Source organism: Dendrobates tinctorius, unplaced genomic scaffold (genome assembly GCF_039654945.1).
Source record: "Dendrobates tinctorius isolate UK_male_01 unplaced genomic scaffold, ASM3965494v1 ptg000315l, whole genome shotgun sequence".
Taxonomy (NCBI): Eukaryota; Metazoa; Chordata; class Amphibia; order Anura; family Dendrobatidae; genus Dendrobates; species Dendrobates tinctorius.
In genome coordinates, this window is record NW_027361982.1 from 1,574,347 (window position 1) to 1,592,500 (window position 18,154).

General features: G+C 43.1%; 1 protein-coding gene across 1 annotated transcript in view; it reads left to right on the forward strand.

The window, feature by feature from the left end:
* The first annotated feature begins 6,029 nt into the window (after window positions 1-6,029).
* Window positions 6,030-18,154, forward strand: part of GPR4 (G protein-coupled receptor 4) — a 30,338-nt gene continuing 18,213 nt past the window's right edge. Inside the window, exon 1 of the mRNA XM_073561210.1 lies at window positions 6,030-6,152. The gene's annotated coding sequence lies outside the window, so the exon portion shown is untranslated. The remainder of the gene's footprint in view (window positions 6,153-18,154) is intronic.

Genomic DNA, 18,154 nt, shown 5'->3' on the forward strand with positions numbered 1-18,154 from the left:
TGTGGTCACACATCCCGCAACTGTCATACAATACATACTGGAAAAGTGTCCCTGAATACACATACTGTGTCATGCCATATACTTGGAGTTTCGCATTAGAAATGTAACAATGTGGCCCAGGGTGATAGTCCTAACCGAGTTCACCCAAAAAGCACAGTGCACAGACACCCCGGCTCCTTGTACCTAAAACACAGAGATGGACCCGACGGACACTATCCTCAGGCACAACTTGCAGTCCAACAGGGAACGAACATTAATAACAGAAATAAAGCAAAGCGCAACACTGCAAAGCAGTAGTCCTTACGCCGGGATCTGGACGCTTAAAGTCCCTTTGGCTAGGCCCTCATATAGTCCTGGGGCCCGTGTTGCGATCCTTAAGTCCTAGGCAACAGACTCTATCCCGTCCAGGAGTCTGGCAATGCCTGTGCCACTGTCCTTTAGCCCTGGCAAGCAGATTATATCCCCTCATAGTGTCTGGCAATGCCCTGGTTATTGCTGCACACCTGCTCAGGCCAGACATGCTGGAGCTACTACTGAAGCAGCATTCAGCAGCTTCCTGCCACTTTTTTCTGGCTGCAAGTCCAGCTCACATTTTAACTCAACTGTCCCCTAGACACTTAAAGGGGAACTCCCCACATTCCACAATATAAACACAGTGCCAGGCAATAGTTGGTAGTACATGGTAATTGTAACATATTTACATAAAGTGCAAGGGAGCCACACAGGTAGGAGAGAGGACGCACCGAGGTCCTCCGCTACCTCCTTACAGAAACACAGATATTTATGCCTCTAAGAACAGGACAAAAGAATAGTTTGCCACATCTTTTTCTTTTTTTTTCTAGAAAACATAGAGATTACTCAATCCTTTATCTTTTGAAATTCTGGAAAATAAAAAGCAGTATCTCATATGGAGGTAAACACTAGTGGACCACAAGTGCCACAATTGTTATCATCGAGTTACTCAATGACTGAGACTCTATCTGCAAATTTCAGAGAAAGCCATATTCGGTCAAAGAGGAAACAATGTCTTGCTTCCAAGCCGGAAAGAATCAAATATTTAAAATTCCCTCTGGGACTAATATCTTCTACATGTTAGTTACTTCACAGAATACAAGCCCTATAGTGATGTACCTCCCCCTACTCTGTCACCAACAACCAGATATACCTACCCTAGGGCTATAAAGGACATTAACTAGTCACTATTCAGTGACATCATCCGACCTTCCCAGGTGACACCTACACTGTTACAGTGAAACATGGCGTCTCCTGCGACTGATCATCTCCTCAATGTGTGCACCTGTCACTGCAAACAATACACCACCTCGCTGTGTGCACCTGTCACCATAGACCATACACCTCCTCACTGTCTGTACCTGTCACCACAGATCATACATCTCCTCACACTGTGTACCTGTCGCTACAGACCATACACCTCCTCACTGTGTGCACCTGTCACCACAGACCATACACCTCCTCACTGTCTGTACCTGTCACTACGGACCATACACCTCCTCACTGTGTGCACCTGTCACCATAGATCATACACCTCCTCACTGTCTGTACCTGTCACTACAGATCATACATCTCCTCACACTGTGTACCTGTCACTACGGACCATACACCTCCTCACTGTCTGTACCTGTCACCACAGACCATACACCTCCTCACTGTCTGTACCTGTCACTACAGACCATACATCTCCTCAATATTAGCAGCTGTCACTACAGACCATACACCTCCTCACTGTGTGCACCTGTCACCACAGACCATACACCTCCTCACTGTCTGTACCTGTCACTACGGACCATACACCTCCTCACTGTGTGCACCTGTCACCATAGATCATACACCTCCTCACTGTCTGTACCTGTCACTACAGATCATACATCTCACACTGTGTACCTGTCACTACGGACCATACACCTCACTGTCTGTACCTGTCACCACAGACCATACACCTCCTCACTGTCTGTACCTGTCACTACAGACCATACATCTCCTCAATATTAGCAGCTGTCACTACAGGCCATACATCTCGTCACAGTGTGTACCTGTCACTGCAGACCATACACCTAACTGTGTGCACCCATCACTATAGACCAGACCTGGGCAAAGTGCGGCCCGCAGGCAACATCCGGCCCACTGGCTGTCCTAGTTCGGCCTGCGGACCGAGACAGCCGTGGGTCTGAAAACCTGAGGTCCGCGGGCCGCACCGTGCCCGCCCACTGTCTCCTGCAGTCAGCATTGGTGGAGCAGGGGCCTCCGATCACTTCCTCCATCAATCAGCATGTGAAACCACCGGAGAGTCAGCGCTCCGGAGGCAGAGGCAGAACCAGGGTGCCTGGGAACGGGACCGAGGTAAGTATGTGGTGTTTTTTTTTCCATGTGTATGAATATGGGGGTGAACATGGGGATTCTATGGGGGTGAACATGGGGATTCTATGGGGGGTGAACATGGGGATTCTATGGAAGTGAACATGGGGATTCTATGGGGGTGAACATGGGGATTCTATGGGAGTGAACATGGGGATTCTATGGGGGTGAACATTGTGATTCTATGGGGGTGAACATGGGGATTCTATAGGGTGAACATGGGGATTTTATGGGAGGGAAAATGGGGATTCTATGGGATTTAACATGGGTATTCTATGGGGTGAACATGGGGATTCTATGGAAGTGAACATGGGGATTCTATGGGGGTGAACATGGGGATTCTATGGAGGTGAACATGGGGATTCTTTGGGGGTGAACTTGGGGATTCTATGGGGGTGAACATGGGGATTGACATGCTGTGCATGGTGAGGCTATGGAGGTATCATGCTGCACATGGGGAGGCTATAGGGGTGACATGCTGCACATGGTGAGGCTATAGGAAGGCTGTATACTGTCTTGCAATATATGGGGAGGCCGTGGAGGTCTCATGCAGTATATGGGAGGCTGTGTGGGGCCTCATTCAGTATGTGGAGAGACTGGGGCTCATGCTGTATATAAGAAGGCTGTGTGGGGCTGATGCAGTTTATGGGGAGGCTCTGTGTGGGGCCTCATGCAGTATATGAGGCTGTGTGGGGCCTCATGCAGTATATGGGGAAACTGGGGTCATGCCATATATAGGGAGGCTGTGTGGGGCTCATGCAGTTTATGGGGAGGCTGTGTAGGGCTCATGCCGTATATAGGGAGGCTGTGTGGGGCTCATGCAGTTTATGGGGAGGCTGTGTGGGGCCTCATGCAGTATATGGGGAGGCTGAGTGGGGCCTCATGCAGTATATGGGGAAATTGGGGTCATGCCGTATATAGGGAGGCTGTGTGGGGCTCATGCCGTATATAGGGAGGCTGTGTGGGGCTCATGCCGTATATAGGGAGGTTGCGTGGGGCACATGCAGTATATAGGGAGGCTGTGTGGGGCTCATGCCGTATATAGGGAGGCTGTGTGGGGCTCATGCCGTATATAGGGAGGCTGTGAGGGGCTCATGCAGTATATAGGGAGGCTGTGTGGGGATCAAGCTGTATATAGGGAGGCTGTGTGGGGCTCATGTCGTATATGGGGAGGCTGTGTGGGGCTAATGCCGTACATGGGGAGGCTGTGTGGGGCTCATGCCATATATAGGGAGGCTGTGTGGGGCTCATGCCGTATATAGGGAGGCTGTGTGGGGCTCAGGCTGTATATAGGGAGGCTGTGTGGGACTCATTCCAGATATAGGGAGGCTGTGTGGGGCTCCTCCCGTATATAAGGAGGCTGTATGGGGCTCATGCCGTATATAGGGAGGCTGTGTGGGGCTCATGCCGTATATGTAGTAGGCTGTGTGGGGCTCATGCCGCATATGTAGTAGGCTGTGTGGGGCTCATGCTGTATATAAGGGTCTGTGAGGGGGGGGTTCAAAGATTTATAGGGGGTGTCAGCATACTTAATTATGCTCAATATTAAATGATACAATTAATATTAATAAATTAATATTGAATAAAATTAATTTCAAGCTATTAGTTCGGCCCTCCACAACAGTCATGGCCCCTCGGGAAAATTAATTGCCCACCCCTGCTATAGACCATACATCTCCTCACTGTGTGCACCTGTTACTACAGACCATACATCTCCTCACTTTGTGTACCTGTCATTACAGACCATAGACCTCATCACTGTGTGCACCTGTCACTACAGACCATAGACCTCATCACTGTGTGTACCTGTCACTACAGGCCATACACCTCCTGTGTGCACCAGTCACAACAGACCATACATCTCCTCACTGTGTGCACCTATCACTACAGACCATACACCTCCTTATTCTGTCCACCTGTCACTACAGATTATACACCTCCTTATTGTGTGTATCGGTCACTATAGACCATGCATCTCCTCATTGTGTGTACCTGTCACTACAGAACATACATCTCCTCACAGTAAGTACCTGTCACTACAGACCATAGACCTCATCACTGTGTGTACCTGTCACTACAGGCCATAGACATCATCACTGTGTGTACTTGTCACTACAGACCATACACCTCCTAACTGTGTGCACCTGCCACTACAGGTCATACATCCCCTCACTGTGTGCACCTGTCACTACAGACCACACACCTCCTGTGTGCACCTGTCGCCATCACTACAGACCATACACCTCCTTATTGTCTGTACCTGTCACTATAGACCATACATCTCCTTACTGTGTACCTGATATTACAGACATAAACGTCCTTACTCTGTACCTGTCACTACAGACCACACACCTCCAGTGTGCACCTGTCACTAGACCATATGCCTCCTTATTGTGTGCACCTGTCACTACAGATCATACACCTCCTTATTGTGTGTACCTGTCACTACAGACCATACACCTCCTTATTGTCTGTACCTGTCACTATAGACCATACATCTCCTTACTGTGTACCTGATATTACAGACATAAACGTCCTTACTCTGTACCTGTCACTACAGACCACACACCTCCAGTGTGCACCTGTCACTAGACCATATGCCTCCTTATTGTGTGCACCTGTCACTACAGATCATACACCTCCTTATTGTGTGCACCTGTCACTACAGATCATACACCTCCTTATTGTGTGTACCTGTCACTATAGACCATACATCCCCTCACTGTGTGTATGTGTCACTAGAGACCATACATCTCATCAATGTTTGTGTACCTGTCACTACAGACAATACACTTCATCACTAAATATACCTGTCACTACAAACCACACACCTCCTCACAATCTGTGCCTGACACTACAGACCATACACCTCCTCACTGTGTGTACCTGTCGCCGTCACTACAGACCATACACCTCCTTATTGTCTGTACCTGTCACTATAGACCATACATCTCCTTACTGTGTACCTGATATTAGACATAAACGTCCTTACTCTGTACCTGTCACTAAAGACCACACACCTCCAGTGTGCACCTGTCACTAGACCATATGCCTCCTTATTGTGTGCACCTGTCACTACAGATCATACACCTCCTTATTGTGTGTACCTGTCACTATAGACCATACATCCCCTCACTGTGTGTATGTGTCACTAGAGACCATACATCTCATCAATGTTTGTGTACCCATCACTACAGACAATACACTTCATCACTAAATGTACCTGTCACTACAAACCATACAACTCCTCACTGAGTGCACCTGTCACTACAGACCATACATCTCCTCACTGTGTGTACCTGTCACTACAGACCATACACCTCCTCACTGTGTGTACCTGTCACTACAGACCAGACACCTCCTCACTGAGTGTACCTGTCACTCCCCAGACCATACATCTCCCCATTGTGTGTACTTGTCACTCCCGACTATATACACCTCACTACTAATATGATGTGGATTTCAGTGTTCTGAACTCTGCTACTGGTCTCTGAAAAAATTCTGATGGATACAGTGGATGTTCTGCTCCAGCTGGGTCTCTGGTTCTGCACAGTCTGCGCTCTGTAAGGCTCATCTCTGGGAAGGGTTAATATTTAGCCCGCCCATAGATCTATCTCCATTTCCAGAGCTACAGCTGAGCGCAGTACAGTCCAGCCAAGCAGTGCACGGTGTCCAGGATACTTCTCAACCAGCAGAACTAACACTCTACCGACTATTAAAAGTTCTATCGGGGTCCTGACTATATCTCCATCTCCGGACAGCTATCCTCTATAAGGCAGGTGAGAATACGTTCCAAATCCACAGCTAAACATGATGAAGACCTCTCAGTTATTCATCAAGTATGGAGTTGGAGCAGTTTACTAACTGAAGACATAATATGCATGTCCCAGAGTGACCCCCAGACCCTCCACTATAATGCTGCACTCTCATCTATAATCCTAAACTCTCCTCTGTAATGCTGCACTCTCATCTATAATCCTAAACTCTCCTCTGTAATGCTGCACTCTCCTCTATAATTCTAAACTCTCCTCTGTAATGCTGCACTCTCATCCATAATTCTAAACTCTCCTCTGTAATGCTGCACTCTCATCTATAATTCTAAACTCTCCTCTGTAATGCTGCACTCTCATCTATAATTCTAAACTCTCCTCTGTAATGCTGCACTCTCATCCATAATTCTAAACTCTCCTCTGTAATGCTGCACTCTCATCTATAATTCTAAACTCTCCTCTGTAATGCTGCACTCTCATCTATAATCCTAAACTCTCCTCTGTAATGCTGCACTCTCATCCATAATTCTAAACTCTCCTCTGTAATGCTGCACTCTCATCTATAATTCTAAACTCTCCTCTGTAATGCTGCACTCTCATCCATAATTCTAAACTCTGCTCTGTAATGCTGCACTCTCATCTATAATCCTAAACTCTCCTCTGTAATGCTGCACTCATCTATAATCCTAAACTCTCCTCTGTAATGCTGCACTCTCATCTATAAACCTAAACTCTCCTCAGTAATGCTGCACTCTCATCTATAATCCTAAACTCTCCTTTGTAATGCTGCACTCTCATCCATCATCCTAAACTCTCCTCTGTAATGCTGCACTCTCATCTATAATCCTAAACTCTCCTCAGTAATGCTGCACTCTCATCTATAATCCTAAACTCTCCTTTGTAATGCTGCACTCTCATCCATCATCCTAAACTCTCCTCTGTAATGCTGCACTCTCATCTATAATCCTAAACTCTCCTCTGTAATGCTGCACTCTCATCTATAATCCTAAACTCTCCTCTGTAATGCTGCACTCTCATCTATAATCCTAAACTCTCCTCAGTAATGCTGCACTCTCATCTATAATCCTAAACTCTCCTTTGTAATGCTGCACTCTCATCTATAATCCTAAACTCTCCTTTGTAATGCTGCACTCTCATCCATAATCCTAAACTCTCCTCTGTAATGCTGCACTCTCATCTATAATCCTAAACTCTCCTCTGTAATGCTGCACTCTCATCTATAATCCTAAACTCTCCTCTGTAATGCTGCACTCTCATCTATAATCCTAAACTCTCCTCAGTAATGCTGCACTCTCATCTATAATCCTAAACTCTCCTTTGTAATGCTGCACTCTCATCCATCATCCTAAACTCTCCTCTGTAATGCTGCACTCTCATCCATAATTCTAAACTCTCCTCTGTAATGCTGCACTCTCATCCATAATTCTAAACTCTCCTCTGTAATGCTGCACTCTCATCTATAATCCTAAACTCTCCTCTGTAATGCTGCACTCTCATCCATAATTCTAAACTCTCCTCTGTAATGCTGCACTCTCATCCATAATTCTAAACTCTCTTCTGTAATGCTGCACTCTCATCCATAATTCTAAACTCTCCTCTGTAATGCTGCACTCTCATCCATAATACTAAACTCTCTTCTGTAATGCTGCACTCTCATCCATAATCCCAAACTCTCCTCTGTAATGCTGCACTCTCATCCATAATTCTAAACTCTCCTCTGTAATGCTGCACTCTCATTCATAATCCTAAACTCTCCTCTGTAATGCTGCACTCTCATCCATAATCCCAAACTCTCCTCTGTAATGCTGCACTCTCATCCATAATTCTAAACTCTCCTCTGTAATGCTGCACTCTCATCCATCATCCTAAACTGTCCTCTGTAATGCTGCACTCTCATCCATAATCCTAAACTCTCCTCTGTAATGCTGCACTCTCATCCATAATCCTAAACTCTCCTCTGTAATGCTGCACTCTCATCCATAATCCTAAACTCTCCTCTGTAATGCTGCACTCTCATCCATAATCCCAAACTCTCCTATGTAATGCTGCACTCTCATCCATAATTCTAAACTCTCCACTGTAATGCTGCACTCTCATCCATCATCCTAAACTGTCCTCTGTAATGCTGCACTCTCATCCATAATTCTAAACTCTCCTCTGTAATGCTGCACTCTCATTCATAATCCTAAACTCTCCTCTGTAATGCTGCACTCCCATCCATAATCCTAAACTGTCCTATGTAATTCTGCACTCTTATCCATAATCCTAAACTCTCATCTGTAATGCTGCAGTCTCATCTATAATCCTAAACTCTCCTCTGTAATGCTGCACTCTCATCCATAATCCTAAACTCTCCTCTGTAATGCTGCACTCTCATCCATAATTCTAAACTCTACTCTGTAATGCTGCACTCTCATCCATAATTCTAAACTCTCCTCTGTAATGCTGCACTCTCATCTATAATTCTAAACTCTCCTCTGTAATGCTGCACTCTCATCTATAATTCTAAACTCTCCTCTGTAATGCTGCACTCTCATCCATAATCCTAAACTCTCCTCTGTAATGCTGCACTCTCATCCATAATCCCAAACTCTCCTCTGTAATGCTGCACTCTCATCCATAATTCTAAACTCTCCACTGTAATGCTGCACTCTCATCCATCATCCTAAACTGTCCTCTGTAATGCTGCACTCTCATCCATAATTCTAAACTCTCCTCTGTAATGCTGCACTCTCATTCATAATCCTAAACTCTCCTCTGTAATGCTGCACTCTCATCCATAATCCTAAACTGTCCTATGTAATTCTGCACTCTTATCCATAATCCTAAACTCTCATCTGTAATGCTGCAGTCTCATCTATAATCCTAAACTCTCCTCTGTAATGCTGCACTCTCATCCATAATCCTAAACTCTCCTCTGTAATGCTGCACTCTCATCCATAATTCTAAACTCTGCTCTGTAATGCTGCACTCTCATCCATAATTCTAAACTCTCCTCTGTAATGCTGCACTCTCATCTATAATTCTAAACTCTACTCTGTAATGCTGCAATCTCATCTATAATCCTAAACTCTCCTCTGTAATGCTGCACTCTCATCTATAATCCTAAACTCTCCTTTGTAATGCTGCACTCTCATCCATCATCCTAAACTCTCCTCTGTAATGCTGCACTCTCATCTATAATCCTAAACTCTCCTCAGTAATGCTGCACTCTCATCTATAATCCTAAACTCTCCTTTGTAATGCTGCACTCTCATCCATCATCCTAAACTCTCCTCTGTAATGCTGCACTCTCATCTATAATCCTAAACTCTCCTCTGTAATGCTGCACTCTCATCTATAATCCTAAACTCTCCTCTGTAATGCTGCACTCTCATCTATAATCCTAAACTCTCCTCAGTAATGCTGCACTCTCATCTATAATCCTAAACTCTCCTTTGTAATGCTGCACTCTCATCTATAATCCTAAACTCTCCTTTGTAATGCTGCACTCTCATCCATAATCCTAAACTCTCCTCTGTAATGCTGCACTCTCATCTATAATCCTAAACTCTCCTCTGTAATGCTGCACTCTCATCTATAATCCTAAACTCTCCTCTGTAATGCTGCACTCTCATCTATAATCCTAAACTCTCCTCAGTAATGCTGCACTCTCATCTATAATCCTAAACTCTCCTTTGTAATGCTGCACTCTCATCCATCATCCTAAACTCTCCTCTGTAATGCTGCACTCTCATCCATAATTCTAAACTCTCCTCTGTAATGCTGCACTCTCATCCATAATTCTAAACTCTCCTCTGTAATGCTGCACTCTCATCTATAATCCTAAACTCTCCTCTGTAATGCTGCACTCTCATCCATAATTCTAAACTCTCCTCTGTAATGCTGCACTCTCATCCATAATTCTAAACTCTCTTCTGTAATGCTGCACTCTCATCCATAATTCTAAACTCTCCTCTGTAATGCTGCACTCTCATCCATAATACTAAACTCTCTTCTGTAATGCTGCACTCTCATCCATAATCCCAAACTCTCCTCTGTAATGCTGCACTCTCATCCATAATTCTAAACTCTCCTCTGTAATGCTGCACTCTCATTCATAATCCATAATCCCAAACTCTCCTCTGTAATGCTGCACTCTCATCCATAATTCTAAACTCTCCTCTGTAATGCTGCACTCTCATCCATCATCCTAAACTGTCCTCTGTAATGCTGCACTCTCATCCATAATCCTAAACTCTCCTCTGTAATGCTGCACTCTCATCCATAATCCTAAACTCTCCTCTGTAATGCTGCACTCTCATCCATAATCCTAAACTCTCCTCTGTAATGCTGCACTCTCATCCATAATCCCAAACTCTCCTATGTAATGCTGCACTCTCATCCATAATTCTAAACTCTCCACTGTAATGCTGCACTCTCATCCATCATCCTAAACTGTCCTCTGTAATGCTGCACTCTCATCCATAATTCTAAACTCTCCTCTGTAATGCTGCACTCTCATTCATAATCCTAAACTCTCCTCTGTAATGCTGCACTCCCATCCATAATCCTAAACTGTCCTATGTAATTCTGCACTCTTATCCATAATCCTAAACTCTCATCTGTAATGCTGCAGTCTCATCTATAATCCTAAACTCTCCTCTGTAATGCTGCACTCTCATCCATAATCCTAAACTCTCCTCTGTAATGCTGCACTCTCATCCATAATTCTAAACTCTACTCTGTAATGCTGCACTCTCATCCATAATTCTAAACTCTCCTCTGTAATGCTGCACTCTCATCTATAATTCTAAACTCTCCTCTGTAATGCTGCACTCTCATCTATAATTCTAAACTCTCCTCTGTAATGCTGCACTCTCATCCATAATCCTAAACTCTCCTCTGTAATGCTGCACTCTCATCCATAATCCCAAACTCTCCTCTGTAATGCTGCACTCTCATCCATAATTCTAAACTCTCCACTGTAATGCTGCACTCTCATCCATCATCCTAAACTGTCCTCTGTAATGCTGCACTCTCATCCATAATTCTAAACTCTCCTCTGTAATGCTGCACTCTCATTCATAATCCTAAACTCTCCTCTGTAATGCTGCACTCTCATCCATAATCCTAAACTGTCCTATGTAATTCTGCACTCTTATCCATAATCCTAAACTCTCATCTGTAATGCTGCAGTCTCATCTATAATCCTAAACTCTCCTCTGTAATGCTGCACTCTCATCCATAATCCTAAACTCTCCTCTGTAATGCTGCACTCTCATCCATAATTCTAAACTCTGCTCTGTAATGCTGCACTCTCATCCATAATTCTAAACTCTCCTCTGTAATGCTGCACTCTCATCTATAATTCTAAACTCTACTCTGTAATGCTGCAATCTCATCTATAATCCTAAACTCTCCTCAGTAATGCTGCACTCTCATCCATAATTCTAAACTCTCCTCTGTAATGCTGCACTCTCATCTATAATTCTAAACTCTCTTCTGTAATGCTGCACTCTCATCCATAATTCTAAACTCTCCTCTGTAATGCTGCACTCTCATCTATAATTCTAAACTCTACTCTGTAATGCTGCACTCTCATCTATAATTCTAAACTCTCTTCTGTAATGCTGCACTCTCATCCATAATTCTAAACTCTCCTCTGTAATGCTGCACTCTCATCTATAATTCTAAACTCTCTTCTGTAATGCTGCACTCTCATCCATAATCCCAAACTCTCCTCTGTACTGCTGTACTCTCATCCATAATTCTAAACTCTCCTCTGTAATGCTGCACTCTCATCTATAATTCTAAACTCTCCTCTGTAATGCTGCACTCTCATCTATAATCCTAAACTCTCCTCTGTAATGCTGCACTCTCATCCATAATTCTAAACTCTCCTCTGTAATGCTGCACTCTCATCTATAATTCTAAACTCTCCTCTGTAATGCTGCACTCTCATCCATAATTCTAAACTCTCCTCTGTAATGCTGCACTCTCATCTATAATCCTAAACTCTCCTCTGTAATGCTGCACTCTCATCTATAATCCTAAACTCTCCTCTGTAATGCTGCACTCTCATCTATAAACCTAAACTCTCCTCAGTAATGCTGCACTCTCATCTATAATCCTAAACTCTCCTTTGTAATGCTGCACTCTCATCCATCATCCTAAACTCTCCTCTGTAATGCTGCACTCTCATCTATAATCCTAAACTCTCCTCAGTAATGCTGCACTCTCATCTATAATCCTAAACTCTCCTTTGTAATGCTGCACTCTCATCCATCATCCTAAACTCTCCTCTGTAATGCTGCACTCTCATCTATAATCCTAAACTCTCCTCTGTAATGCTGCACTCTCATCTATAATCCTAAACTCTCCTCTGTAATGCTGCACTCTCATCTATAATCCTAAACTCTCCTCAGTAATGCTGCACTCTCATCTATAATCCTAAACTCTCCTTTGTAATGCTGCACTCTCATCCATAATCCTAAACTCTCCTCTGTAATGCTGCACTCTCATCTATAATCCTAAACTCTCCTCTGTAATGCTGCACTCTCATCTATAATCCTAAACTCTCCTCTGTAATGCTGCACTCTCATCTATAATCCTAAACTCTCCTCAGTAATGCTGCACTCTCATCTATAATCCTAAACTCTCCTTTGTAATGCTGCACTCTCATCCATCATCCTAAACTCTCCTCTGTAATGCTGCACTCTCATCCATAATTCTAAACTCTCCTCTGTAATGCTGCACTCTCATCTATAATCCTAAACTCTCCTCTGTAATGCTGCACTCTCATCCATAATTCTAAACTCTCCTCTGTAATGCTGCACTCTCATCTATAATCCTAAACTCTCCTCTGTAATGCTGCACTCTCATCCATAATTCTAAACTCTCCTCTGTAATGCTGCACTCTCATCCATAATTCTAAACTCTCTTCTGTAATGCTGCACTCTCATCCATAATTCTAAACTCTCCTCTGTAATGCTGCACTCTCATCCATAATCCTAAACTCTCCTCTGTAATGCTGCACTCTCATCTATAATCCTAAACTCTCCTCTGTAATGCTGCACTCTCATCTATAATCCTAAACTCTCCTCTGTAATGCTGCACTCTCATCTATAAACCTAAACTCTCCTCTGTAATGCTGCACTCTCATCCATAATTCTAAACTCTCCTCTGTAATGCTGCACTCTCATCCATAATTCTAAACTCTCTTCTGTAATGCTGCACTCTCATCCATCATCCTAAACTCTCCTCTGTAATGCTGCACTCTCATCTATAATCCTAAACTCTCCTCTGTAATGCTGCACTCTCATCTATAATCCTAAACTCTCCTCAGTAATGCTGCACTCATCTATAATCCTAAACTCTCCTTTGTAATGCTGCACTCTCATCTATAATCCTAAACTCTCCTCTGTAATGCTGCACTCTCATCTATAATCCTAAACTCTCCTCTGTAATGCTGCACTCTCATCTATAATCCTAAACTCTCCTCAGTAATGCTGCACTCTCATCTATAATCCTAAACTCTCCTTTGTAATGCTGCACTCTCATCCATCATCCTAAACTCTCCTCTGTAATGCTGCACTCTCATCCATAATTCTAAACTCTCCTCTGTAATGCTGCACTCTCATCTATAATCCTAAACTCTCCTCTGTAATGCTGCACTCTCATCTATAATCCTAAACTCTCCTCTGTAATGCTGCACTCTCATCTATAATCCTAAACTCTCCTCAGTAATGCTGCACTCTCATCTATAATCCTAAACTCTCCTCTGTAATGCTGCACTCTCATCCATCATCCTAAACTCTCCTCTGTAATGCTGCACTCTCATCCATAATTCTAAACTCTCCTCTGTAATGCTGCACTCTCATCTATAATCCTAAACTCTCCTCTGTAATGCTGCACTCTCATCCATAATTCTAAACTCTCCTCTGTAATGCTGCACTCTCATCTATAATCCTAAACTCTCCTCTGTAATGCTGCACTCTCATCCATAATTCTAAACTCTCCTCTGTAATGCTGCACTCTCATCCATAATTCTAAACTCTCTTCTGTAATGCTGCACTCTCATCCATAATTCTAAACTCTCCTCTGTAATGCTGCACTCTCATCCATAATACTAAACTCTCTTCTGTAATGCTGCACTCTCATTCATAATCCTAAACTCTCCTCTGTAATGCTGCACTCTCATCCATAATCCCAAACTCTCCTCTGTAATGCTGCACTCTCATCCATAATTCTAAACTCTCTTCTGTAATGCTGCACTCTCATCCATAATTCTAAACTCTCCTCTGTAATGCTGCACTCTCATCCATAATACTAAACTCTCTTCTGTAATGCTGCACTCTCATTCATAATCCTAAACTCTCCTCTGTAATGCTGCACTCTCATCCATAATCCCAAACTCTCCTCTGTAATGCTGCACTCTCATCCATAATTCTAAACTCTCCTCTGTAATGCTGCACTCTCATCCATCATCCTAAACTGTCCTCTGTAATGCTGCACTCTCATCCATAATCCTAAACTCTCCTCTGTAATGCTGCACTCTCATCCATAATCCTAAACTCTCCTCTGTAATGCTGCACTCTCATCCATAATCCTAAACTCTCCTCTGTAATGCTGCACTCTCATCCATAATCCCAAACTCTCCTATGTAATGCTGCACTCTCATCCATAATTCTAAACTCTCCACTGTAATGCTGCACTCTCATCCATCATCCTAAACTGTCCTCTGTAATGCTGCACTCTCATCCATAATTCTAAACTCTCCTCTGTAATGCTGCACTCTCATTCATAATCCTAAACTCTCCTCTGTAATGCTGCACTCTCATCCATAATCCTAAACTGTCCTATGTAATTCTGCACTCTTATCCATAATCCTAAACTCTCATCTGTAATGCTGCAGTCTCATCTATAATCCTAAACTCTCCTCTGTAATGCTGCACTCTCATCCATAATCCTAAACTCTCCTCTGTAATGCTGCACTCTCATCCATAATTCTAAACTCTACTCTGTAATGCTGCACTCTCATCCATAATTCTAAACTCTCCTCTGTAATGCTGCACTCTCATCTATAATTCTAAACTCTCCTCTGTAATGCTGCACTCTCATCTATAATTCTAAACTCTCCTCTGTAATGCTGCACTCTCATCCATAATCCTAAACTCTCCTCTGTAATGCTGCACTCTCATCCATAATCCCAAACTCTCCTCTGTAATGCTGCACTCTCATCCATAATTCTAAACTCTCCACTGTAATGCTGCACTCTCATCCATCATCCTAAACTGTCCTCTGTAATGCTGCACTCTCATCCATAATTCTAAACTCTCCTCTGTAATGCTGCACTCTCATTCATAATCCTAAACTCTCCTCTGTAATGCTGCACTCTCATCCATAATCCTAAACTGTCCTATGTAATTCTGCACTCTTATCCATAATCCTAAACTCTCATCTGTAATGCTGCAGTCTCATCTATAATCCTAAACTCTCCTCTGTAATGCTGCACTCTCATCCATAATCCTAAACTCTCCTCTGTAATGCTGCACTCTCATCCATAATTCTAAACTCTACTCTGTAATGCTGCACTCTCATCCATAATTCTAAACTCTCCTCTGTAATGCTGCACTCTCATCTATAATTCTAAACTCTACTCTGTAATGCTGCAATCTCATCTATAATCCTAAACTCTCCTCAGTAATGCTGCACTCTCATCCATAATTCTAAACTCTCCTCTGTAATGCTGCACTCTCATCTATAATTCTAAACTCTCTTCTGTAATGCTGCACTCTCATCCATAATTCTAAACTCTCCTCTGTAATGCTGCACTCTCATCTATAATTCTAAACTCTACTCTGTAATGCTGCACTCTCATCCATAATACTAAACTCTCTTCTGTAATGCTGCACTCTCATCCATAATCCCAAACTCTCCTCTGTAATGCTGTACTCTCATCCATAATTCTAAACTCTCTTCTGTAATGCTGCACTCTCATCCATAATTCTAAACTCTCCTCTGTAATGCTGCACTCTCATCTATAATCCTAAACTGTCTTTTGTAATGCTGCACTCTCATCCATAATCCTAAACTGTCTTTTGTAATGCTGTACTCGCATGCATAATGTGACGGGGTATACGACAGAGCAAGAAGGGACAACAGGCCGAGGGACGATCCAACGAGATTTATTAAGGCAGGGAGCATACAACATCAAATATCCATAATGTCCTTGGAGTCCATGAGAAGTCCACAATAAGTCCACACAATGGAAACAAATCTGGGCACCTCACGATAGTCCTTGTGCCAGATACGATAATAATAATCCTTGCAATAGTCCACAGGATTCCACACAATCCCAAGGACGTCACGAGCTGGCCTCAACTAAGTTCGTGACTCCTTCCACGTCCGCACTCAAATCACAACTGATCTTAAAACAAGAATGTATTGTCAGGGCTCCTGGGATCAGCCCATCTGAAGGGGGGGTAGGGGTCACACCTACTATTCAATGGTTTGGTCCATCAGAAGATTCTAGAAATGTAAGGGCTCCACTTAGTCTACAGGATGTGTATTGTAGGTTATCTTCTGCTTAGGAAAACAATAGCCAAAGTTCCACTAGCTGTTCACACAAGCCTAAATTAGATTATGGTCCAGGTACATCACAAGACATTGCAAAGTATTGGGGGAAGGAGACATGGTTAATTTACAGCAAATACAACCAGAGAAAAGTTAAATGACATATTATACAAAATACAGGACAGGGCAAAACTACAAATCATGACACATAATCCAAAACTCTCCTCTGTAAATGCTGCACTCTCATCCATAATCCTAAACTCTCCTCTGTAAATGCTGCACTCTCATCCATAATCCTAAACTCTCCTCTGTAATGCTGCACTCTCATTTATAATCCTAAACTCTCCTCTGTAATGCTGGACTCATCCATAATCCTAAACTGTCCTATGTAATTCTGCACTCTTATCCATAATCCTAAACTCTCATCTGTAATGCTGCACTCTCATCTATAATCCTAAACTGTCTTTTGTAATGTTGCACTCTCATCTATAATCCTAAACTCTCCTCTGTAATGCTGCACTCTCATCCATAATCCTAAACTCTTCTCTGTAATGCTGCACGCTCATATATAATCCTAAACTGTCTTTTGTAATGCTGCACTCTCATCTATAATCCTAAACTGTCCTATGTAATTCTGCACTCTCATCTATAATTCTAAACTCTGCTCTGTACATGCTGCACTCTCATCCATAATCCTAAACTCTCTATTGTAATGCTGCACTCTCATCCATAATACTAAACTCTCTTCTGTAATGCTGCACTCTCATCTATAATCCTAAACTGTCTTTTGTAATGCTGCACTCTCATCCATAATCCTAAACTGTCTTTTGTAATGCTGGACTCACATCCATAATCCTAAACTCTCCTCTGTAATGTTGCACTCTCATCTATAATCCTAAACTCTCCTCTGCAATGCTGCACTCCCATCCATAATCCTAAACTCTCCTCTGTAATGCTGCACTCTCATCCATAATCCTAAACTCTCCTCTGTAATGCTGCACTCTCATTTATAATCCTAAACTCTCCTCTGTAATGCTGCACTCCCATCCATAATCCTAAACTCTCCTCTTTAATGCTGCACTCTCATCCATAATCCTAAACTGTCCTCTGTAATGCTGCACTCTCATCCATAATCCTAAACTCTCCTCTGTAATGCTGCACTCTCATCCATAATCCTAAACTCTCATCTGTAATGCTGCACTCTCATCCATAATCCTAAACTCTCATCTGTAATGCTGCACTCTCATCCATAATCCTAAACTCTCTTCTGTAATGCTGCACTCTCATCCATAATCCTAAACTGTCCTCTGTAATGCTGCACTCTCATCCATAATCCTAAACTCTCCTCTGTAATGCTGCACTCTCATCCATAATTCCAAACTCTCCTCTGTAATGCTGCACTCTCATCCATGCTTTTGAACTCTCCTGGTCAG